At 42.4% G+C, this 27577-nt stretch overlaps 1 protein-coding gene across 3 annotated transcripts in view; it reads left to right on the top strand.

Annotated features, from left to right (window-relative positions):
• SFMBT2 (Scm like with four mbt domains 2) overlaps positions 1 to 27577 on the top strand; it is a 916952-nt gene that overhangs the window by 846957 nt on the left and 42418 nt on the right. The window lies entirely within an intron of this gene.

Genomic DNA, 27577 nt, shown 5'->3' with positions numbered 1-27577 from the left:
TTTCCAGCTTGCGCAATAAGCCTGCAATATTCCAGAATAGACTGCCATAGGCTGTCATATTATTATGACAAATAGTCCCCTCCGATGTAGGTAACAAAAATGGAACATGGCCGTCCAAAGACACAATGTCAATGGATGCCATGGATAATTCCAAATCACCCTGCATCATAACATTAAGTGGCGGAGAGTTACTCTCTGGTGATAAATGAGTAGTGATACTAACTGATTTAGACACGGTAGGGGAGGCTATATTTGACTGGCCACATGCATGTACATGAACATGTGGCAACTCCCCTGATGTGTTATCACCAAAACATAATAAAGAATTCTGTGTCTTCTGAAAAGTTTACAACGTCCATTTTAACTATTGGAGAGGAAGACAAAATACCCATCCCAAAGACCTGTGTACTAAACGGTAGATGGTGTAGATAATATAAACTATTTTTAGCTCCATGCAAATTCGAGCCCAAGGAAAAAAGTCAATCCACATGATCTAGAGAGGAAAAATGATTAAAGGTTGGGATGACAAAGTCAGGTAACGCATTAACAACTGTGGGTTCAGAGCCAAGGCCACTGTTTATAGGTGGCCTATAAAAATAACCCAATGGTACAGCCTCAATAGTGCCTCTTTCGTTATTGCTCCTAAGCAACCAATCCAAGAGCCAATATACAAAGGTCTTGTCCCTAAAATTAACAATAATACAATCACCACTTTCTTTTGTTAGCTGTGAGCCCACCCATGAAACACGTTCAACATTATTTATCTTGCAATACAAATCGTCACTGCCTATCCAATCCACAGCCTTTGACAACCAATGTACAGTCTTGTTCTTAAGCTGCTTCCATTCCTCTTCCTTATCGTTACGCAGGGGTGGGACATTTTTTCATGTTCTTCTTTGGCCCTTTCGGTCATAGGCCAGGCTTGTGTTGCACTGTCTAACTGCAACATTAAGCCTTCCGAGGTCCCTGCGCCTAGCTAATGCGTTTGTCCAACCTTTACCCAGCATGTGAGGCTCTTCTATTTGTGATTCTGCTTGCTGTTATATATACGGAGAGATGTTTGAAGTTGTATTACAAATTGTGTTTGCTGTTACTAAAAGAGATGGTGTCGCTTTAGCAATGTCCTGGCTTAATATAGTGAAAGAACCTGGAAGAGGACCTAACCCAGATGATGACTTCAAGACACTGGCGCTGATCAGTTTTTTTAATGACGTGTCAATTCTATTTAGTACTCCCATGAGAGGTTTGAGTAGTGATTTAATAGTAGCCTCCAGTGCGGTATTGACGTTTGTAGTTGATAAAGAATCTGCTGCCTGCTCAATAATTCTAATGCCCGGAACAATATCCGAGACTAAAGCTTTTGCTGCTTTCCTTATGGGGGGGGGGGGGCGTGATCTTCTTTCGGGTTGCCGGAGGCAATGGATCTTTTTTTTCCTTGCCACAGGCCTTCGTTTTTTTAGACGGGGAGGGCGTAGTGTATACACAAAACCTCCTTGCTGTATAATGCTATTGTTGGCTGCGGTCCCAGAAATATTGGACACTAAGGTCTCCACAATTAAACTTGAGCTCTGTGCATCATTCTGCTCCAACTCTGAAGCAGTCACGGTACCACTGTGCAAGACCCTTTGTGTAGCCCCCAGTCTCTCCTCCATGGATTCTATTTTACTAGTTATAACCCCATTACATTAGTCAGGAAATTTGTGATTGACGATGTCAATGGTCGATCCTTAGTGGCGGGCATTACCGTTTTGCACTTCCCAATCTCCTTACCTTTTGTATCTTTGAAGCCAATACAATAGTTGTGTTTCTTTACTGAGAAGCCAAGGGGTCCAGCCCAGCCCAGCCCTTGACCCGCAGATGCTTTAAGCGCCTGATGGCGCGAGAGACTAACCCCGCTCCTGCCTGGATGCTGGGGTCCTCAATGTGGCGTGGAAAGTGCTCTGCAGATCAAGGGCTCTTTAATAGGTGCTTCTTCCCCAGGCCTCCAGACCCCTTATGTTTAGTGATGCCTGGTTGGCTGCTATTTCCCTTGGCTTAGTATGCAGAGAACTTACTGGTTTTCTGAGCTTTACGGGCCTGGCGCCCTGCATCAGACTTTAATAGTTCGGGAGGAGGAGCGTGGCCCTGCGGATCATGTTTCCTGGCGGTATTCTTGTGCACCCCCGCTGGTGCGTCAGCTCAGTTTTTCACCCCTGCGAGATTGCTACTGCTGCCCTGCCAGTATTGGGCTACGCTGAAGTGGGCCACTCCATCCGCACCGCAGGCCTCGGCACACCACACGGCCCCTCCTCCACCCAGGTTACAAATACAAGTCGGGCTGCACGGGACCTTTGGCCTCGCCGCACCGCAAGCCCACTCACCATCCGCTGTTCGGTTTGTTCCTGGAGTGTTCCTGCAGGTAGGGGGGCCTCACTGGGTCACAGCTGTGGGGGAGTGGGAGGATGCCTGGCTGCCCGCGCCCACTCTGGTTTGGAGGTCCCTACCTGCTCACGGGTCTGCGTCCGGGCCTCCGGCCACACACAGCATCTCTCTGCTCCTGCCGCCGAACACACCAATGGACCTTGGACAGGAATCGCAGTAGTCAAAAACAGTGTCAATGTAATTGAAACAAACACAGCTGAAGGAGTATACGCTAATCTCATTGCTTTACACATGAATCAGTTCAAGGGACGAAAGACCAGTCTTACTGTCAGGTGTACATCTGAAGCTCCTCAAAATAAGAGGAAGATCATTTGGCAATTTGAAACCAATTAGAGGCTCCCACTTTCGGCAATTTGTTATTTAAAGTTCAATTCATCCTGTCAACCACTCCAGAAGATTGAGGACAATAACTACAATGGAACTTCTGATCAATTTGGAGAGCAGTACAAACTAATTGCAAAATATATTTTTAAAAATTGGGGCCAGAACCAGTATCAATAAAAGTTAGAATGCTGTATCAAGGTATCAGTTTCCTCAACAACAGTTTATTAACTCTTAACTAGCTGATCTACTGGTGGAAAAAGCCTAAATCCATTTAGAAAACAAGTAGACAAATGGCAAAATATATTTCAATCCATTGTAAACTGGCATTTCCCAAAAAAATGCTTGCCGTCTTGTAAATGGCTCTCTTATTTACCAGTTGACGTATTACAGTACTTGTTTTTCTGACCTGATTATTCTCCTGCAGATCAAGCAGCAGGAATACAGATTTTAAGTAACACTTCTAAAATGTGTATTTTCCCAAAATTTTCTGAATGTTCTAAACAGGGCGTCCCTCCCTGAGTAAGATTGTCCATGGAAATTGTGAGCCATAATATACAACATTGAGTCAGGAAAAACATATTTGTGTTCTGAGGCCACATATAGAACTTGATAATTTTTCTTGTAACCAAATTTATCACCATTTCTTACACTCCTTTTCTGAGGCTTCCTCCTCAAGGTCCCGTTCTTCAATTAAGGAAGCTTGAATTCAACTTTAAAAGAAACATTTTCTGTGATTTGCTTTGAATTTAGTATTGGTTTATCTTGTTCAGTTTCTTATATAACTATTTCATTTTCAAGTGCGTAATATGGAGCCACCGCATCAGCTTATTTGTTTCCCAGAGTGATCATATCTGTTCCAGCCTTAGGGACAGCACACTTGAGTAAAGCCATCTCTTTTGGCTGCTGTATTGCTTTTAATTGGTCATGTATATAGTTACTATTTCTGATGGGAGCTCCAGAAGTCACCATAAAACCCTTTTATGACCACAGCTGACCAAAATCATGGACCACTCCAAAAGCATACTGGGAGTCTATATAAATGTCACATTCAAATTGTCTGACAAGTAACACGTTCTTGTCAATGTAACCAACTTTGCCACTTGTGTTGAATTTAAATTTGGCAGATATGATACTTCAAGAATTTCAGAAATTGAACATACTGCATTTGCCGCCTTCAGTGCTCCAAATTGGTCTCTCAAACAAGAGCCAACATATAAAGTCAGATCAGTCCTATCAAGAGGAATATCCATTTTATCTGGTTGTGGTTTGGTACATAATTCTGTAACTTTGACAGTCATCTTCAGTTTCATCATCATCATGCACATCATCATTGTCCCTGTCCTCACATTATTTGTTTAAAATAGGAAGCATCATTGCTAGGGTTAGCTAGTTACACCTTTTGATAGAAACATTCTCAGTTGCCAAAATGACTTGCTCATAACAGTGAAGGCATCGGAACATTCTTTGTCAAATGGTACAGGGTCCTTTATGCCACTATGAGTCAAACATATTAAAGATTTTGCAATCAAGGAAAAGATTGGAGTACACAGTTGACAGTAGCCAACAATTCCAGGAACATCTTCACCTCCCCCTGGGCGGCTTAAGGATTCATTTTCACATTTCCAAAATTGAACACAGTATTTGAAAACTTTTGTTCTGCCTTTCTCTCTGTGATGACCATCATAAAGAACTCCCTTTTTATAGTTCCGCATCTTTGTTGGAAATCCTTATGACCACTGGCATCCAAATGATTCAGCAAGGCAATTGTTTCAAGTTACCAGTTTTCTTTTGTCTTTGATGCAAATAGTAGGCCACCAATATATTGCACCAAGACTGAGTTACAGGGCAGCCTAAACATTTCTAAATCTTTCTTCATGGTTTGACTAAATATTGAAAGATTTTCAGTGTACACTTGTGGAAGTGTACCCCCAATGAGAAAGGCAAAGGGAAACTGACTCTCTTCATGGAGTGGTATGGAGAAGAACACTTGGCATGAGTAAATAGCTGTATACCTTTCTGCCCCTGACGGAATCTGGAACAGAAGTACTGCTGTGTTCGATATTTCTGGACAACAGAGGATGACTATTTTATATTTCTTAAATTTTGCACTATCCTCCATTTGTTCAAGGGCTACCAAGCACTTCCTGTAGAATTCCATTTTCATTCAATTTTTCAAGGACTGGTTACAATACTTCCTTTACATGTCTTGACAGTCTGTACCGTTTAGTTCTGGAGAAAATAGCATTAGGCTTTTTATCAGTCCAATCTCTTTACCAGAGAAATCCCATACCTCCTCTTTGACAACCTGTCATACATCCAGAGATAAATCATCTTTAGTTTAGACTGGGAACAAATCTTGAATCCTGTATTCCGAATCTTCATCTTGCGTTTCAATTGCAGCACCTTCCAGTATTTCAGTAAATCACACTGCTCATTTTGCAGAAGGCTCTGCCCAACAAATTCACATGACTCGAGTCACAGAAAATGAGCTAATGATTATTTTATTTAACTATGACATCTGATGTCACCTGATAACCAATTTGTTTATTACTAATCCCTGCAACATGGGCTTCTCTTCCAGTGAGGTGTGGTGCAGCGGCCAGGGCAGCTGACTTCGGAGCACAGGGTTCACGGTTCGATCCCTGGCTCAGGAGCAGCTCAGCTTAGCACCATGTGACTCAGGGCAATAGCTCCCTTAATTTCCACGACGGCCCCCAGCGCCTTGAGACCCGTAAGGGTGAGTAGTTCCCGCTTTACAAAATACTGATTTAGAAAGGGATAGGTTTGAGATTGCCACAGAATAAACTATAAATGAGAAGCTCTCCTATCAATCAAAAATGAAACTGGCTGACAATTGACTTCATCAGAAACGTATTGGCCCTGTGGTCTACTCCCAGGACACCTCCAAGTAGGCAATCCCCCTCCCACCTCAGAAACCATCATTGCGAGTTATTATCTGGAGAAATCTGAGGAAAATCATTTTTCAGAATCAATTGATTTTGTTAGTACCCTGGATTGTTTGGCAATTTGATTCTAATGTTTTTCTGTAACAGTGGGGTGTAGCCATACTCATGTGAAAAAAGAAGTAAAGATTGTCAACGCATATATCCACCCTAAACATTTAGCAACAGATTTGGTGAAGTTATTTGGCCAAATATTCACTTATATAGCACTGAAATGGTAAACAGACAAAATATCGAGCCAAAATATCGATTGGACATAATATCGAGTTTTAAATATAGATTGGACAAAATATCGAATGGACAGAATATAGACAGCAAAAATATCATTTTTAAGGTAAGTAATGAAATATAGAAAGTAAAAAATATAGAAAGTTAAAATATCGAAGTATATAATATAGATTATTAAAATTATCGAATTATTATGTGTGAAAAGTGTGTATTTATGTTATAAATATTTTAAAAAAAAATGAATTTTGTGTTTTTTAATTTTTGCGTAATTTAAATCTGTAGTGGGTTGTGGGTTTATAGGGGAATAGGGTGGGAAGTAATTTAATTATAATTAATTAAATATATAATTTTTTTATTTACATTAATTTTTAATTAATTGTTATTTAATTTATATTTGGTAATTAATTACATTTTATTTGGCAATTAATTTTAATTAATTGATTCATTGCTAATTATGGTAATTTTACTAATTTATTTTCTGTAGCGGGTTGTGGGTTTATAGGGGAATAGGGTGGGAAGTAATTTAATTATAATTAATTAAATATGTAAAATTAATAATTTGTATTTATTTAGAATTAATTGATAATTACGTTTTTATGTGTGAATGATACAACTTTTAATTGCCAATTAATTTAATTTAATTGAATAATTGCTAATTATGTTAATTTTAATAATGTATTTTCTGTAGTGGGTTGTGGGTTTATAGGGGAATAGGGTGGGAAGTAATTTATTTATAATTAATTAAATAATAAAATGTATTTAATTGTATTTAATTAGAATTAATTGTTAATTAATTTTTAATTGTTAAATAATTATTTGTTATTTTGTAATTAATTTGTATTAATGGGTAATTATTTGTAATAATTAATGTTAATTACTAATAAATTATATTAAATTGGTAATAACTTTTAATTCATTTTTTATAGATATTAATTTATATTTTTATAAATAATATATGAAGTATTTACTTTCCCTACTGTTGCACTCTCGGGAGTGGGAATAATAATTTTAACCCCTGCGCTATCCAATGCTTTCCTTACTGTTGCACTCTTTGGAGTGGGAATAGTAATTTTTACCCCTACGCTATCCAACGCTTTCTCTACTGTTCCACTCTTTGGAGTGGGAATAGTAATTTTTACCGCTACGCTATCCAACGCTTTCCCTACTGTTGCACTCACTGGAGTGGGAATAGTAATTTTACCCCTAATCTATCCAACGCTTTCCCTACTGTTGCACTCTTTGGAGTGGGAATAGTAATTTTTACCCCTACGCTATCCAACGCTTTCCCTACTGTTGCACTAACTGGAGTTTAAATAGTAATTTTTACCCCTACGCTATCCAACGCTTTCCCTACTGTTGCACCCACTGGAGTGGGAATAGTAATTTTTACCCCTATGCTATCCAACGCTTTCCCTACTGTTACACCCACAGGAGTGGGAATAGTAGTTTGTACCCCTACGCTACCCAACGCGTTCCCTACTGTTGCACCCACTGGAGTGGGAATAGTAATTTTAACCCCTACGCTATCCAACGCTTTCCCTACTGTTGCACTCTTTGCAGTTGGAATAGTAATTTTTACCCCTACGCTATCCAACGCTTTCTTTATTGTTGCACCCACTGGAGTGGGAATAGTAATGTTTACCCCTAAGCTATCCAACGCTTTCCCTACTGTTGTACCCACTGGAGTGGGAGTAGTAATTTTTACCCCTACGCTATCCAACGCTTTCCCTACGGTTGCACCCACTGGAGTGGGAATAGTCATTTTTTCTCCTACGCTATCCAACGCTTTGTCTACTGTTGCACCCACTGGAGTGGGAATAGTATTTTTTACAATTCTGTTATCATACGGTAATAATATTGGATATTATTTAATTATATAATGTTACTATATATAACCCCTACACTATCCATCGCTTTCCCTACTGTTGCACTCTTTGGAGTTGGAATAGTAATTTTTACCCCTACGCTATCCAACGCTTTCCCTACTGTTGTATCCACTGGAGTGGGAATAGTAATTGTTACCCCTACGCTATCCAACGCTTTCCATACTGTTGCACTCTTTGGAGTTGGAATAGTAATTTTTACCCCTACGCTATCCAATGCTTTCTTTATTGTTGCACCCACTGGAGTGGGAATAGTAATTTTTACCCCTACGCTATCCAACGCTTTCTTTATTGTTGCACCCACTGGAGTGGGAATAGTAATTTTTAACTCTACGCTATCCAACGCTTTCCCTACTGTTGCACCCACTGGAGTGGGAATAGTCATTTTTACTCCTACGCTATCCAACGCTTTGTCTACTGTTGCACCCACTGGAGTGAGAATAGTATTTTTTACAATTCTGCTATCATACGGTAATAATATTGGATATTATTTAATTATATAATGTTACTATATATATATATGTTTTAACAAATGATTGTATTTGTTTTTATAATTTTCATTAATTATTTAATTATTATAAGTTAATTTAATTATTTTTAAGTATATTTTAGTAATTAATTTTTAATATTAATTTAATTTAACACTGTTTTTAATAAAGTCGATATTTTTATAAACTATATTTTTGTAAACGATATTTTGTACTCGATATTTTTGTACTTACCTGTTTGTAGATACAAACTCGATATTATGTCTGTCGATATTTTTTCCTCGATATTGTTGCTAGTCGATAATCTGTCCCTCGATATTATGTCAGTGATCCCACTGAAACATCAAACATCATCTTATTGGGGGACTTGAATCAATACTTATTGGGATCATCAGACGAATACGAAGCAAGATTCCAAACTTCACATTCCAATATACCAACACAAGGCGTCTTCACCCATGGGAAAATCAACAAATCGAATAGAAGTCTTCTTGAGGACCTGTAACACTCCAATCTCAGGGCCCTTAACGGAAGATTTGCAGGTGACACTCCTCCTGTAGCCAGTCATTATACTGCAACAACTTCCTCGATACTGGACTATACCTTTACTAATCATTCCTTGTTTTCATCTATCATTAATTTTAGAATTGGGGACAAGGGAGATAGTGATCATCGCCCACAAGAAATAATTTTAGCCCAACAGCTTCCTCTGGTATCCAGTTTGCCTCAGTCTTGGGCACCATCTATACATCAGACTACAAGAGAATTAAATTCACAGCAAATGACATCGAATCCCTATCAGAATCGGCATTGAATCTCATACTTTCATATCTGATATATATGGATTACATTCAAATCTGGGAACGCTTCACAAAGACGCTCCGCGAAATACATGCATCGCAAATAAAAATGAAGCATACTCTATTTGAGCAAGTGAAAAGGCTTTCTGCAGCACAAGGCATGCAAATTAAAAGTCTCAAAAGAACCATAAACAGCTCAATAAGATCCTTGCACCATGATCCTGGGAACCTCTTGCTACTCTCCTCTTTGCGTCAACAAAGAACTAACCTGAAATGGGGCGTGAACAAAAACCATGAAGATGACACCTGGGCCAAACTTCTTCAAAACATAAAACAAAATGACAGTGCCTGCTTCTGTTAAATGGTGCACATATTCATCAGCCCGCAATGTGGGGGAATTCCATCACACATATTAGAGGAAACCTGGGCCAATTATCTGCACACTCACTTCAACAACTTTACAGCAGGATCCCTTCTCCAGGACCAGAACAGGGCAGCTCCAACTGACCGCAATGCGGAATATTTATCAAACGACAGAGTCTCACATTCATCCTCTATCGCAAATCAACTTCTGGAAGAAGCGACAGATGAAGCTGCACACCTTTCAATCAAGCAGCAGATCATAAATGGAAGAAGGGAAGGGGCACCAGGCCCGAGTGCAATCCAGCCCGCTCTGTTTAACCCATTTGATGCTCATGACGAGCTCAGCTCGTCATGAGGCACGGTTGAGCTGTGCTGATGACGAGCTGAGCTCGTCATGAACAATGGTAGATCTGGGAATCCAGCACCGGGGGAAAACCTCTAGCAGCCAAGGTGTTAAACAGAGGGCCTCAGAGTGGGTAAGAATACTTCATTAAATATTCCTGGAAGTGAGAAAACTGGGCATCATCCCTAATTCGTGGAAAGGCTCCAGGATCGTTCCCATCCACAAAAGTGGTGACAAGGCCTCGCACAGCAATTATCGGCTGGTGTCACTAATTGATAATGAGGCTAAATACTTTGCAGGCACGCTGTTGGAACAGCTTACAGCCTGGGCGGACATGAATGATATAATTCCATTAAATCAGACAGGCTTTCGTAAGGAAACTGGCACAACAACAAACATTTTAACATTATCTCTGCTCATAGATGCCACAATTTCGAAGAAAATGCAGCTGTACCTTTGTTTTATCGATTTTAGTGCCGCCTTCGACAATGTGGACAGATCAAGACTATGGGCGAAGCTGGCAAGCTAGGGGATCCCAAATGGTCTCTTAAAAATGATAATGCTCCTCCACAGTGATACCTGGGTACAGGTAAAACTTGGCAAAGGGATGCATTTGACAAGGAAAGTACTGTGCGCACTCCTAATTATGACACAAGACTGCCACCATTAAGGTCGACCAGGGAAATTTCCATATAAGCACTTGGACTGGGTTCTCAATAACGTCTCCTTTTGGATAGTAGTACCGCCCAGACACAGTATGAACCTGGGCAGAATACATAAATTACATTGAGAACTATGTGTATAAAGAATACAGCAATTTTTATCTGATATCAACTTAACTGTTTTAAACTTTTTAAGGAGCTATGATGTTTTGCAATATGTAACTTTATCTTATCATGATTTTATTGTATTATCTGAAACTCGTATTGCAATGGTTTTAAGTAACTATGCAATGTTATAAAATTCAATTCAAAATCATACTAATGTGAAATGATTTCTGATCATGCATACTCTGCATAGAAGCTGGTTACGCTGGGGCCATTAACTGCATGTCTCTCTGCACATGAGGAATATATTTATTCTAAATTTGATCTGTATTCTGGGGACATTCCTGTTTCCAACAGTTATTTCATTCCAGAATCATTCCCCATTGCTTTTCTATGACCTTGCATCTATTTTTCTCCATCAGTCATTCTCAGACCTTGCATTGGAGACATCCCATTCATTCCAGCATCTCCAGTTTGAACACACCCCAATCCTATCACCTTAACGGATTTTGCACACTCCTCTCAAATCGCTTAGTCGGGGTAACCATGAGCCTCTCCTTGATTTTCTTCTGCTTTGCATCAAATAAATATTTAGTATGATTAGCAAGCCTCAAAATACTCACTTTTCTGTATGTTATTACTACGGTGAGGACGCAAGCTGACGAAAAAACAGAGCTAAAACCACTTGCCCACCTTACTCAGGACGTTTGACTCCGCTATGCATCTTATAAATCTGCATAAGCCTTTCATCGTAAGCATGCACAAAGTCTTTTGCCTCTTATGAAATACTCACCATTTTTGCCCAATTGATAGGCTAACATTGACTGGTTTCATTTGGAAATTCTTCTAAGTATAGAGTTTTGGAATTTTAATAAATTCCTCTAAAATCAGCCGAACTATGAATTCCGATTTACTCACCTGGTATCAGAAGAGACCTCAGTTTTACATCTTTCAGCCCACTACTGATCCTGAAAGGTAATTCTAACCATACTTATAGTAACTTGAATTTCCATCCTAGGCTAACATTGACTGGTTTCACTTGGAAATTCTTCTAAGTGTGGAGTTTTGGAACTTAAAAGAATTCCTCTAAAATCAGCCGAACTACAAATTCCGATTTACTCACCTGTTATCAGGAGAGACCTCAGTGTTGCATCTTTCAGCCCACTACTGATCATGAAAAGTAATTCTAACCATACTTACAGTAACTTGAATTTCCTTCCACAGGCTAACATTGACTGGTTTCACTTGGAAATTCTTCTAAGTGTGGAGTTTTGGACCTTTAAAATATTCCTCTAAAATCAGCCGAACGACAAATTCCGATTTACTCACCTGTTATCAGGAGAGACCTTAGTGCTGCATCTTTCAGCCCAGTACTGATCCTGAAAATTAATTTTAACCGTACTTACCAATAACTTGAATTTCTTTCCATAGGATACCATTGCGGGCTATATAAAATATATATAAAATTAAAAAAATATAAAATTAAAAAAACAAATCTTACAATGTCAATATTTTTTAAAACATTTTTTTTCAATTTATATAAAAAATATGTAATATATTTAAAAAAATAAAATATCTAAAAATAAATACTTTAAAATAATGTAGTAAATCAGTATAAAATAACAATAACAATTAATACATTTAAAAATTATCATGTACAAAACCTTTGAAATTTTCTGAAAAAACCATAGGATTCAGCCACGTTATAGTTAGGAATTAGCATTTAAAAAACCTTAGACATTCCCTGAAAAAAACATAGGTTTCAGCCACGTTATAGTTAGGAATTAGCATTTAAAAAACCTTAGAAATTCACAGAAAAAACAATAGGTTTCACACATGTTATAGTTAGCTGGACATTTCACTCATTCAAAACCATTGAAATTCCCCCGTTATAGATAGTTCAGCTAACTATAACTTGCGCGCCCGAAATGCACTGCTGATGACGTCACATATTACATCACTCATGACATGCTCAGTGACATCACTCATGACAACACTGATGACATCTCAAATGACATCACTGATGACATCATCCTTGTGAAAGAGTGGCAGACCTCCTCGCACCGTAATATAACTTTTAATACACACATTCAAAAATAGAAACTAAAATGTTCAAAAAAATGGAGATACCAATACCAGTTACAACAACCTATTCAGTAATTCCAACCTCTACATACACAAACACTCATTCACCAACAGTTCTATAGTCACTCATATATGTACTCACTCGTCATATGTACTCATACACCTATAGATCCTGTTACACACTGATACTCATCCATTGAGTTACTCACACACATACTCACACATGCAAACATCCATTTACTTGCATATACAGCTATACACACACCACTACACTTACTTCTACAGAAGCATACACATACTTACTCTCTTAAACAATCACTTATAGAAACACATACTTATTTATACAGGAACTCTTCCAATCTCTCACTCTCACATATACTCACTTATATACATCAATACTCACATATACTAGTTTAAAACATATGTAGTTACTCATAAAGATACTATTGAGACAGTCATTCACTCACTAACACACCCATACACACACTCATCCACCCATACAGTCCTTCCCACATGCTGTCTTCAAAACACATACAAACAGTGAATCAGTCATTCATGCATCTGTGCTCTAAGTAATACCCCCCAAACCATACAGACACTCATACTGATACTCAAAAATCCATCTAATAACCCATATAGAAACTCATGTAGCTACTCACCAACCCATGCAGCCACTTATACACAAAGTGAGACACTGATACAGATATTTACATATTTAAACATTACTTGCTAATACATGTATTCACTGAGATACACTTAATAAGTCAGTTATACAATCAATTTTACAAAACAAATCCATTTAGAGACATATTTACCCATGTATTCTTCCATCGACCTTTAGATATACATATATAAAAATATATTTATTTTTCAGAAAGACACACATTCACTGGATGATGTCATCAGTGATGTCATTTGAGATATCATCAGTGATGTCATGAGTGATGTCACTGACCATGCCATGAGTGATGTAATATGTGACATCATCAGCAGTGCATTGCGGGCGCGCAAGTTATAGTTAGCTGACCTAACTCTAACGGGGAATTTCAATGGTTTTGTATGAGTGAAATGTCCAGCTAACTATAACATGTGTGAAACCTATGGTTCTTTCATTGAATATATATATATCAGCAATTCTTTAAAAAAAAAATTGAGTTGAACTCACGGAAGTTTGTAAATACTTTATTATTTCATTTTGCTTATTTTATACCAAATTATTCAAGTGAAAGCAGTATCAACTAATTTCGGATTCCCCTGAGACCTTGTCCATAATAACACTCATGATGTGATTTAAACCAATTATATACATTCGCATTACAATTGGATCACTTCCTGTCTTAACATCACAAGGTATTCTGGGTGATGTCGTTTTTTAGTGTGAGATACACCTTATCCATAGTGGTAGTAGTGTTCATAAGTGAAGAACCAAACCTCAATTTAAGTGAAATAACACACTTTTGATATTTGCCATACTTTTCTCTTTTGCTCAGTTCTTAATACATTCCGCATTCAGCAGTCAATTACTGTGTATTTTACTGTTTCCTTTTTACCGGAAAGTCAATTTTTATATAGTTAATACCCTCCAGTGGGTTTACTCATAAGTTGACATCATTCTATCCTTCCGTGGACTTTTTGCATTGTGATCACAGTATATAGGTGGGCCACTATAAAAGTAAAAAAAGTGCTTTAAGTGTGATAAAGGTGTAATAATTGTAAAATCAGTTGGGGACAAAGCAGTAGCTGCTCATAAATGTACACTAAGTTCTTTGCTCTGATTGAAGATTTGGAGGCGGGTCTGACAAGGCTGGTAGTGCGGGATTGTCTCTCCCTGGAGTATGAGCGGAAAATCCCATGGTTGAAATATGTTAGGGATTCCTTTGTTAACTTATGGCGCGCAGACCTATTTGACAAACCAGAGAAAATGAGGTCAAAAGACATAGGTGATATTACAACATTGTACCAAAATTTTGCAATGGTGCAGCGTGAAACTGTTGAACTGGGGAAACACTCGATGACAGATCATACTTTAGTTGAAACATCACATGGCATAGAACCCTATCTAACATCAATGACAAGTGCCCATGATCGTTTTTTAATAACCCGTATTAGATTAAATTACCTCCATCATTTATTGGAGGTACGGGCAGGTTTTATTTCAAATTTAGAAGAGAGGGGGCCCTGCGGCTGCGACAATAAGTCTCCGCAGGACACCCTTCATCTAGTCTTACTCAGCCTACATTATGCCTTCCCCAGAATATTTTTTTTTGAAGGACCTGTTAAGGAAAGCCAGATTTAGGCAGGCATGCGTGCTTTGTTGTTTTTAAAATTGTCAACCAATATTTTTATTACTCTTTATTGTGTTGTAAACTTTTTAAGAGCCACTTTAAAGTTACGAATAACAAGGGAGGATTGAGTATATCAATGAGTTTTATTTCCCTGTTAATTCATAGTATGTTATGGATTTACACTAATGATATTGTATTTTAGCTTATTTTAGCCAAATGTATTCTCATGGAACATTTGTAATGATTGTTATTTATATGCTTTTAAGGTTTGTGTATCAAATTGAATAAAGTTTTTAAGGAAAAAGAGTAGCTACTGCTTTGTCCCCAACTGATTTTACAAATATTACACCTTTGCCACACTTAGAGCACTTTTTTAACTTTTATAGTTGCCCATCTATATTCTGTGATCACAATGCAAAAAGTCCACTGAAGGTTAGAATGGTGTCAACTTATGAGTGAACCTACTTGAGGATATTAACTATATGATAATGGACTTTCCGGTAGAAATAAAAGGTAAAATAAACAGTAATTGACACCGAATGCGGCGTGTATTAAGAACTGAGCAAAAGAGAAAAAGTAGGGCAATTTCCAAAAGTATGACATTTCACTTCAATTGAAGTTTGGTTCTTCACTTTTGAGCGCTGCTATCAGTATCGATAAGGTGTATCTCGCACTAAGAAACAACATCTCCCAGAATACCTTGTGATGTTAAAACAGGAAGTGTTCCAATTCTAATGAGAATGTATATAATTGGTTTAAAATCACATATTGAGTGTTATCGTAAACAAGGTCTCAGGGGAGAATGCAACAAGTTCGTACTGCTTTCACTTTAATAATTTAGTATGAAATAAGCAAAATGAAATTAAGTATTTACATCCTTCAGTGAGTGAGACCTAATTTCTTTTTGAAAGAATTGTTCATGTATACCACCTGGGCTCTGCCGTGGGGTTACATGCCATTTGAGAGCGCCGGGAACCAGCAAAAGTTGAGCCAAGCAAGGGAGGATATATTTCTGCCAGAATGGTTTGTTGCAAATTCAACCTGACCATGCTCACATACAACATGCAACTCACAGCAAGCAAACAATATCCAAGCTGCAAGCATTCCACACTTCGGCGGTTTATCAAGCTGCATTGTGGGAGTTGAAGTTTTGCCTTGAACAATAACGATGGCTCCGGGACAAATGTGAGTCAGGTGTGGCCTCCACATTCAGAGGAGAGGCGGGACTATTTAAAGGACTCTGCACCAGTTACCTCAGCAATTCACTGCATTTGAGAAAGGTATTAACCGAAACGTGTCATGCCATACAGTGAATAAAACTGCTAAACTTTTTCTCCGCTGTGTCTCCTGTGTCTGCTTATAAAGGAGGAGACCTACTGTAAGATGTTTAGCGCGCTAGCCAGTCTGGCGCTGGGGGACCCTTCCGTCAATCGTTCTCAGCATCAGTGGCAACTTAAATTAATTTTATTTGAGGGATCGAATTCCGAGAACCACCGCCCAACCCAAGAAGGCAAAGGAAATGCTGGCAAGTACTGTCCATCACTGCATGGAGAGACAGGGTCACTGTTACCTTCGTCTCAGGTTTCTGCCAGAATTGGTGAAGTGCGGCTGGAAGTAAGGGCAAGGTAGGCAGTTTTTTGTCATCTGAGCTGCAAATTCAACCTGACCACGCTCACATACAACATACTACTCACAGCAATCAAACAATATCCAAGCTGCAAGCATTCCAGACTTCGGCGGTTCATCAAGCTGCATTGTGGGAGTTGAAGTTTTGCCCTGAACCATAACGATGGCTCCGGATCAAATGTGAGTCAGGTGTGGCCTCCACATTCAAAGGAGAGGCAGGACTATTTAAATGACTCTGCAGCAGATAACTCAGCAATTCACTGCATTTGAAACAGGTATTAAACAAACCGCGTCATGCCATACAGTGAATAAAACTGCTGAACCTTGCTCTGCTGTGTCCCCCGTGTCTGCCTAAAAAGGAGGAGACCTACTGTGGGATGTTTAGCACACTAGCCAGTGACACGCAGTGGGACTCTTCCGTCAAGAGTTTTCAGCACCAGTGGCAACTTAAATTAATTTTATTCGAGGGATCAAATTCCAAGAACCGCCACCCAACCCAAGAAGGCGGAGGAACTGCTGGCAAGTACTGTCCATCACTGCATGGAGAGACGGGCTCACTGTTACAGTTTTGTCCGTTTTCTACCAGAATTGGTGAAGTGCGGCTGGAAGTAGGGGCAAGGGAGACAGTTTTTTGTCGTCTGAACTGCAAATTCAACCTGACCATGTTCACATACAACATCCATCTAACAGCAAGCAATTAATATCAAACCTGCATGCATTCCACACTTTGGCGGTTCATCAAGCCGCATTGTGGGAGTTGCGGTTTTGCCCTGAACCATAACTATGGCTCCAGAACAAATCTGAGTCAGGTGTGGCCTCCACATTCAAAGGAGAAGCGGGACTATGTAAAGGACTCTGCAGCAGTTACCTCAGCAAATGACGGCATTTGAGAAAGGTATTAACTGAAACGCATCATGCCATACAGTGATTAAAACTGCCAAACCTTGCTCCGCTGTGTCCCCAGTGTCTGCTTAAAAGGGAGGAGACCTACTGCGAGATGTTTAGCGCACTAGCCAGTGACGCGCAGTGGGACCCTTCCGTCAAGCGTTCTCGGCACCAGTGGCAAGTTATTTTATTCGAGGGATCGAATTCTGAGAACCGCCACCCGACTCAAGAAGGCAGAGGAACTGCTGGCAAGTACAGTCCATCACTACATGGAGAGAGGGTGTCACTGTTATCGTTGTCTCCGGTTTCTGTCACAATTGGTGCAGTGCGGCTGGAAGTAGCGGCAAGGGAGGCAGTTTTTTGTCATCTGAGCTGCAAATGCAATCTGACCATGCTCACATACAACATGCAACTGATAGCAAGCAAACAATATCCAAGCTGCAAGCATTCCACACTTCTGCGGTTTATCAAGCTGCATTGTGGGAGTTGAAGTTTTGCCTTTGAACCATAACGATGGCTCCGGGACAAATGTGAGTCAGGTGTGGCCTCCACATTCAGAGGAGAGGCAGGACTATTTAAAGAACTCTGTACCAGTTACCTCAGCAATTCACTGCATTTGAGAAAGTTATTAACCGAAACATGTCATGCCATACAGTGAATAAAACTGCCGAACTTTGCTCCGCTGTGTCTCCTGTGTTGGCTTAAAAAGGAGGAGACTTACTGTAGGATGTTTAGCGTGCTAGCCAGTCCGGTGTTGGGGGACCCTTCTGTCAAGCGTTCTCGGCACCAGTGGCAACTTAAATGTATTTTACTCGAGGGATCGAATTCCGAGAACCGCCACCCAACCCAAGAAGGCAAAGGAAATACTGGCAAGTACAGCCCATCGCTGCATGGAGAGACAGGCTCACTGTTACCTTCATCTCAGGTTTCTGCCAGAATTGGTGAAGTGCGGCTGGAAGTAAGGGCAAGGGAGGCAGTTTTTTGTCGTCTGAGCTGCAAATTCAACCTGACCACGCTCACATACAACATACAACTCACAGCTAGCAAACAATATCCAAGCAGCAAGCATTCCACACTTAGGTGGTTCATCAAGCTGCATTGTGGGAGTTGAGGTTTTCCCCTGAACCATAACGATGGCTCCGGAACTAATGTGAGTCAGGTGTGGCCTCCACATTCAAAGCAGAGGCAGGACTATTTAAAGGACTCTGCAGCAGATAACTCAGCAATTCACGGCATTTGAGAAAGGTATTAAACAAACTGTGTCATGCCACACAGTGAATAAAACTGCTGAACCTTGCTCTGCTATGTCCCCGTGTCTGCTTAAAAAGGAGGAGACCTACTGTGGGAGGTTTAGCACACTAGCCAGTGACACGAAGTGGGACCCTTCCGTCAAGAGTTCTCAGCACCAGTGGCAACTTAAATTAGTTTTATTCGAGGGATCGAATTCCGAGAACCGCCACCCAACCCAAGAAGGCAGAGGAACTGCTGCCAAGTACTGTCCATCACTGCATTGAGAGACGGGCTCACTGTTACCATTTTCTCTGTTTTCTACCAGAATTAGTGAAGTGCGGCTGGAAGTAGGGGCAAGTGAGGCAGTTTTTTGTCATCTGAGCTGCCAATTCAACCTGACCATGTTCACATACAACATCCATCTAACAGCAAGCAAACAATATCAAACCTGCATGCATTTCACACTTTGGCAGTTCATCAAGCCGCATTGTGGGAGTTGCAGTTTTGCCCTGAACCATAACTATGGCTCCAGAACAAATCTGAGTCAGGTGTGGCCTCCACATTCAAAGGAGAGGCCGGACTATGTAAAGGACTCTGCAGCAGTTACCTCAGCAATTAACGGCATTTGAGAAAGGTATTAACCGAAACACATCATGCCATACAGTAAATAAAACTGCCAAACCTTGTTCCGCTGTGTCCCCCATGTCTGCTTAAAAAGGAGGAGACCTACTGTGAGATGTTCAGCGTGCTAGCCAGTGACGTGCAGGGTGACCCTTCTGTCAATCGTTCTCGGCACCAGTGGCGAGTTATTTTATTCGAGGGATGGAATTCTGAGAACCACCACCCGACCCAAGAAGGCAGAGGAACTGCTGGCAAGTACAGTCCATCACTACATGAAGAGAGGGGGTCACTGTTATCGTTGTCTCCGGTTTCTGCCAGAATTGGTGCAGTGCGGTTGGAAGTAGGGGCAAGGGAGGCAGTTTTTTGTCATCTGAGCTGCAAATGCAACCTGATCACGCTCACATACAACATCCAACTTACAGCAAGCAAAAAATATCCAAGCTGCAAGAATTCCACACTTCGACCATTCATCAAGCTGCATTGTGGGAGTTGGAGTTTTGCCCTGAACCATAACGATGGCTCCAGAACAAATGTTAGTCCTGTGTGGCCTCCACATTCAAAGGAGAGGCAGGACTATTTAAAGGACTCTGCAGCATTTACCTGAGCAATTCATGGCATGTGAAAAAGGTATTAACCGAAATGCATCATGCCATATAGTGAATAAACCTGCCGAACCTTGCTTCGCTGTGTCCCACGTGTCTGCTTATAAAGGAAGAGACCTATTGTGAGATGTTTAGCGCACTAGCCAGTGACGCGCAGGGGGACCCTTCCGTCAAACGTTCTTGGCACCAGTGGCAAGTTATTTTAATCGAGGGATCGAATTCCGGGAACCGCCACCCGACCCAAGAATATACAAAGCAAGAGAAAATCATCATTATTTTGATCGAAAATAGACACCACCATTAATACATTCCATAAATGGTTGTGAGTTTTCATCACAATGTTAGATCATATCAAATTTTGTCAACCAAAATGTCTTTCTCAATCAAGCGTTTTAAAGGACGGGTGCTCAAGGGAAGGGTGGTGAGTGCATGAGGGGGATAGTGAAACTGATGTGAAAAAGGATAGTAGTGTGCATATATACATCAACCATCAATATTTACAATCTATCCAGCCAGATGCCTGGCGAGTACACAAATGATAAATCATAACAAAATATAATAGATGCAGATAATAAACCTCTGTCATCTGTTGTCTGAACACAAAAATACATACATACACATACACACATAAATGGGCTTTTGGCCAGCAGTCTTCACTTATTGGGCTGTTCAGTTGCCATTCACATTTTGCTTCCACACACTACAATCTATATCATGGGCAGTGGGTCATCCTACTTAATCCATTTGCTCATGCTAATGTGCACATTCACTGCAAGAACATATGGCATCCTTCCTGGGGGTCCTTGTGTTTGGAAGCAGGTAGTGGGCAAACTGTGTTGCAGCCACCACATAAGGAACAACATCATTTATGGTGCTCAGGCTTGCAGAACGCAATGGCCTCTTATTTTTGTTATAACAAATCCTCCAATCCAAGATAGCCATCACAGTCTTGCCATGTTCCCTGGCCTGATCGTTTGGCATAGAGTTGACCAGGGGCGGCTCCTTCATAATGGCGGAGGAGCGTTGCCCCACAGCCCATGCCAGCAGACAATAAATAAAATTATAATAAGACAATGTTATTCTCATTTTTATTTAGGCTGAGTCCTGCAATACAATATGGCTGAGATACCCGCCACCCCCTCTCAACACAATCCCCAAAGGAGGGAAACCGGAAACAGTTCTTGAAGTTTTTGGAAGAGGGAGGGAGTGACCCTCCCGGCCGTATTTATTAAAACAAAATTAAAACATTAAATCAACATTTTATATTATGTACAATTTCATTACCATATTGCGATGTTGGCTAACCTTAACAGATTCTCTAATACAGAGGTTCTCCTAGCCGAACTAACATCCTACAAACATTTACTTGAAATTATGAAATTGTACATCCTTACGTTTAAGGGCCAACGGCAAGGTCGTAACCGGTGTCAAGATCCCTAACCACAAATACCCCCCCCCACTTGTGAGGGGCGACAGCACTGAGGCGTACCTCAAGTGCAACTACCAATTTCCCTTTGACTTGACGGGGGCACCAATAAAACTCGACGCCACTTAAAGGTCGTTCGAGGACTCGTGTGAGGTATCTAGAAGGTAGCGTAGACCCCCCCCAAATCCCGCACAACTTACCACATCTGCCGTCGCAGACGTCACTGGCCCCGGGAAATTCCCCAGGAGGGGGCTGTAACCCCTCCTACACAGGAAGGGGCCTTGACCGCCTTTCCTTTACTTTCGGCGACCCATCCTTAGAAGGGACCGCCTCCCCGTTGAGGGGCCAATGGCCACCTCTCCCGAGCGCTCCCATCCGTGTTGGGTGACGCCCACTCATAGGGATCTTCCAATTAGTGCTCACCGATCATGACCTTACCGCCCGACCAAAATAAATACGACAATGCTAACTAAATTACTAAACTAAGAAAGACAGTAGCAATTACACTTTTATTAAAGGCATGCTTACCCATAAACACTTAAAGCAGAATTACTTTATTTGCGAAACGTAACACAAATCGACCATTCTTTATTACATACTCCAAATCATCACGATAATACCGCAACCTGTAAACGAAAATCAGAGTTGTCCAACAACTTTATTCAAAACCACTTGCTGTCTTCAGGGGCTGGTGGGTGGGTCAAAAATTGGCTCTTCGTTCCGTCTCGAGCTCACGTGCAGCGAGGAGGTGCAGCTTCAGAGCACAGGAACAAGAGGATGCCTTCGGATCTTGCTTCTCCTTTTATCCGTCTTCAGGGCGGGCGTAAACCCGCCCCTACCTGCCCCGAGGGCGTGGCCAGCTGCGTCAGTGTCTAGGCCAGCCCACTCTAGGGCGGGAAAAGGCGCGCCCCGGCTACGCCGCTTCGGGCATACCAGCCGAGACACGCCTCCCGCCCAAGATGGCTTCCCGGGGGGATCGTGGTACTCTGCCATACGTGCGGGGGGACCGAGTGGTCGCCCCTTTCCATATGTATAGGTTGGGGCTGGGCCGAGGCAGGAAGGAGTACTGTTCACTCATACGTGTACATGTGTGCTTAGCTGGCCATCTTAGGCTGCCCAAATACACATCCTTAGTTATGTTTTCCAACCCTTCTGTGTAACACAGCAGGGTTGGAGAAACAGCACAGGGTCCAATGCACCATCTTAGCAGCAAACGAGGCCGCTCAGACCAATACTGGTGCTGCTTTCATGTGAGAGCAGCATCTGGATAGGGTGTGGAGCCTGTTCCCTGAGCGCCCATCCCCTTCTGGCTCGACAGTGATGAGAGCCGCAGTGAGGCGGGAGCAGAGCAGCAGGTAATTCTTTTTTTTTGCCTATATATTTCACCCTCCTCCAACTCACCGCCCTCTCCACCCGCAGCCGCCCTACCACTTAAGGTAGGTGTCAGTCGCCACTGGAGTTCACCTATTAAGAATTAATCAAATAAGTATAATTCTCCATACATAGCTTTTATGGAATACTAATGGTTATGTTCTAAGGTACAGAAATCCTTGTTCATCAATTACTATTTGTTATACAATGTTTATATTCCATAATGTGCACAGTTGTGTTTCTACTTATTTGAGGGAAGCAAACTTATTCCAAGATGGCCACCACATTTACATGCTACTTTACTTTGTACTGGGAAACTACAGGAAATCAGTCTTCAGGAGTTCGGTTCTCTACACAGTTTGTTATGCTTCAGGCACTAATGCTTCTGTGCCCAGCCATGCACCTCTGCCTACAGTCAACTACATTTGGGTGTTTTATGAGCTCATTCAATTAATGAAATAAATAATGTGAAAAAGGTGAGGTGGTGTGCTAGTTTTAAGTTTGGAACATCAGTTAATATAATTTGATGGTCCTACACATCCGGTGTCCATTTCGTGTTGAAATGTGTTCCTTGGCTGTTTTTCTCATAAATGGTTCATTACACTCCACTACAAGACATTATACTTTACCAGTTCCATTGTCCTGCGAAACAATTGAGAGGTACACAAATGCTGAATGGTACTACTCTGTGGAGCAATGGAAGACATGATATGTAAGTGGTAAAAATGTAATCGGGAAAGCATCATAGGTTAGCACAGTTATTGTTGGCTAACATTTTTATATGGAAAGCTGAGCTGTAATTGCTGACGAAGTTCATCATTGCAGGGGTGGTGTGGATTCACATATATGCTACTACATCGCCACATTTTGTCTAAGCAGACTTTGGCTTTCAGTCTTTCATGTAGTACAGTGTACATTAAAAAGATTGAAAAACAGACTTTAAGCTCTTTCAATAATAAAACCAAATTTTTCACCATAAAAGGGCCACTGTGATAACACTTGATTATCACTTCTGTTTAAGAAGGCAGATGGCCTCCAGCATATGGAATGGTGTAGGGTAAACCCTCATAATCCTGTCCAAACATTAACAAAGTTGGAAAAATGTCTAGACCAGGGGGTCTCTAACCTTTTCTGTAACAACAGCTACGTGTGTTTAAAATGAAAATTATTCCGAACTACTAGTATTATGAGGGGTGTAGTGTCCATTGTGGTCTGTCTGCGTTGTTGTGCCTGTTTTGTCCTTGTGTCTTTTGTCCGTCTCTCGTAAATTTATTTTAATGTTTTTGCATGTTTGTCTGTGACCCTGTTTTCTGCCCTTTTCATTCGTTTTTTGTGCCCTTGTTTTCTTCTCTATGCCCGTTTTTTGCCACTCTTTTCCTGCTGCTGCACCCATGTAGCCCCTCCCCCCTGCCATTCCCACCTCCCAGCTGCTCTTCCCTCCCCCTTCCCTATTTAATTGCTGGACGAACGCAGTGTGCACGCCTCTTGTTTGCCACTGGCACGCTGAAGGCAAGCCCGTCTGCAGCCGTCCGCGACTAGTGCCAGAAACTCTGGATCTCTGACCACCCACCACTAGGAATCAGCCACCCTCCTCGCTCTCAACTCCAGAAGGAACAACAACTACCATCTGGCTACACCAAAATCCACCCATGGCCAGTTCTCCTGCTGACACTGCCGCCAAAACTTCACCACCCTCTGCACCCCAACGGCCATTGCCCCCATTCCGAACACCAACACCCTGATGCCCTGAGGTGCATCCTTCTCAACATGCACTCCCTGCACAGATATACCATAGAGATCTGGGACCTCTTCGACACCATCTCACCTGACATCGCCTTCCTCATGGAAACCTGGACCAACTCCACCTCTGCCCCCAACATTGCCCAGCCCTGCCTGATGGATACAAGATCCAGAGGAAGGACTGCCCCAACCGCCCGGTAGGAGGACTTGCCATTGCACACTAGACCTCCGTCCAACTCACCACCTCCAGCACTAGCGACTCCTCGGTCCACCACTGAAAACCTCCATTTCCAGATACAGACCAGCCCCAGAACCACCCTACACAGCACCCTCGCCTACAGGCCCTCCGGACCTCAAACAGCAATCACCACTACCATTGCTGACTTCATCACACCCAACCCCATTGCCTCCATGGACTACATACTCATCGGCGACCTCAACTTCCACATCGACAAACCTCAACGACCCTAACTCCTCCACCCTCTTGGACGTCCTTGCCAACCTCAAACTCAAACAGCTTGTCACCACCCCACCCACAAGGCAGGACACACCCTAAACCCCATCTTCGCAGGAGGGAACAACATCCACTTCAGCCACACCATGCAACCCCTCTGGATGGACCACTGCAGCGTCCACTTCCATGTTGACAAACCCACCGCCCCCAAACCCACACCCCGCCCACCACAAAGAAACTGGAGCAAGGTCACCGAGAAGCACCTCAACTCCACCCTCAACCGCGATGCCTCTTCCATCTCGACCGAAGCCAACCTCGCAGCCAAAGAACTACACAGATGGATCAACAACTGCCCAAATGAGCTTGCACCCCTTCACAACCCCGACAGACAGTGCCCCAGAAAGGCCACCTGGTTCACCGCCGATCTCCAAGAATCCTGACGGACCTGCAGATGTCTCGAGAAGAATTGGTGAAACAGCAAAACTTCGAAGACCGTACCACATACGCGAATACCACCAACTCATCAGATCAACTGAAAAGAACTTCATCCAGAACAAGATCCCCGCCAACTCCAGCAAACTCGAAGGAAATCTTAAGCATCATACAAGAATTCACCAAACGCCCCAGCGAGGCCACAGGAATCACCCCCTCCCATGACCTCTGCAACAAGCTCAGCTCCTACTTCCATCTGAAAATCAAGTCCCTCTATGACAACGTCAATGAACAGACACCGGACTCCGAAACCACTCCCTCCTCCAACAAGGCCAGCCAACCCACCATCTCCGCCTGGACCCCAGCCACCACTGAAGACAGTGAATTGACCATGAAAGGCATCCAGTCAGGAGCACCCACGGACCCCTGCCCCTTCGCACATCTTCCACAGAGCCGACACCACCATCGCACTGGAACTACGACGCACTACCAGCACCACCTTCGAAACCGGCATTTTTCCAGATGATTGAAAACGTGCATAAGTCAAGCCTGTGCTCCAAAAGTCCACGGCAGATCCTTCGGACCTCAAAAACTACCGACCCATCGTCCTCCTCCCCTTTGTGGACAAATTCACAGAGAAGACCGTTAACGCCCAACTAATGAAATTCATTGAAGAGAACTCCATCCTCAACCCCTCCCAATCCATATTCCATAGCAACCACAGCACCAAGACCGCTATACTCATCGCCACAGACATCCGTACCCTCCTTGACCAAGGCCACACCACGACCCTGATCCTACGCGACCTCTCCGCAGCCTTCAACACCGTCTTCCACCGCACACTCACCCCCAGACTCCACAATGCCGGCATTCAGTGAACTGCCCTCGAATGGCTCCACTCCTTCCTCACCGGCAGAACCCAAAGAATCCGACTGCCACCCTTCCTCTCCAAACCCACAGAGATCAACTGTGTAGTACCTCAAGGATCATCACTCAGCCCTACACTCTTCAACATCTACATGGCTCCCTCGCCGCCATTTTCAGACAGCACGGACTCAACATAGTCTCCTACGCCGAAAACACATAGCTCATCCTCTCCCTCATCAAGTCTCCTGTCATCACCAGACACTGCTGCCAGGAAGGAATGAAGGACGTTGCATCCCGGATGCGCAGCAGCTGCCTGAAACTCAACTCGGAGAAGACAGAGGTCCTCGTCCTTGGACCCTCCCCCACTGCATCGGAGAACACCTGGTGGCCAACCACCCCTGGCAGCCCGCCCAATCCCAGAGACCACGCCTGGAACCTCGGCATCGTACTCTACTCCTCCCACTCCAAGACCCGACAGGTCAACGCTGTCGCCTCGACCTGCTTCAACACCCTCCACATCCTTCGCAAGACCTTGAAATGGAGCCCACCAGAATCAAGAAAGACCGTCACCCATGCACTCATAACTTGCAGACTGGACTACGGAAACGCCAGACTATACAAAACTCCTCAGCCAGACTCGTCCCCGGCATCCCTCGACAAGAACACATCACCCAACACTTGCAAGACCTAGACTGGCTCCCCGTCGAGAAGAGAGTAACCTTCAAGACACTCACCCACACCTACAAATGCCTCCACAACACTGGACCCCAATACTTTAATGAGAGAATCTCCTTCCATGTACTCAAGAGAAACCTCCAATCTGCTGACGTCGCCCTCTCTGAAACCCTGGGCATCCACAGAGCCAAAACGGGTGGAAGAGCCTTCTCCTACATCGCGGCCAAGACCTGGAATGAGCTCCCAAACGACATCAGATGCGCCCCCTCTCTGCACATCTTCAGGAAGACCCTCAAGACCTGGTTCTTCGACTGACTGGAGCTGCTTACCCCCCCCCCCCCCCTCCAGTGTCTTGAGACCCTCACGGGTGAGTAGCACACTTGACAATTCCCTGATTGATTGATCGAGAAACCTATGCTCAGCCTTACTCTCGCTTTCACACACACCCTGTACTCACAAAAGCAGAGCAGGAAGCCGCTCATTCTCTTACATCGCACCCAAAACATGGAATGATTTCCCACAACACATCACAGCCTCCTTGCTACATGAGTTTTGCAAGAAGCTAAAGACTTGGCTCTTCAAATAATTCTGCTGTGACCAGATGCGTACACACCTGCTCAAGCACCTGGACACCCTTGTGGCTGATTATCACACTCTACAACGACAAAACATAATATAACATAACATAAAATCTTATT

This window comes from Lissotriton vulgaris, chromosome 1_1 (genome assembly GCF_964263255.1).
Source record: "Lissotriton vulgaris chromosome 1_1, aLisVul1.2, whole genome shotgun sequence".
NCBI lineage: Eukaryota > Metazoa > Chordata > Amphibia > Caudata > Salamandridae > Lissotriton > Lissotriton vulgaris.
This window is presented reverse-complemented; position numbering and strand designations above follow the sequence as displayed.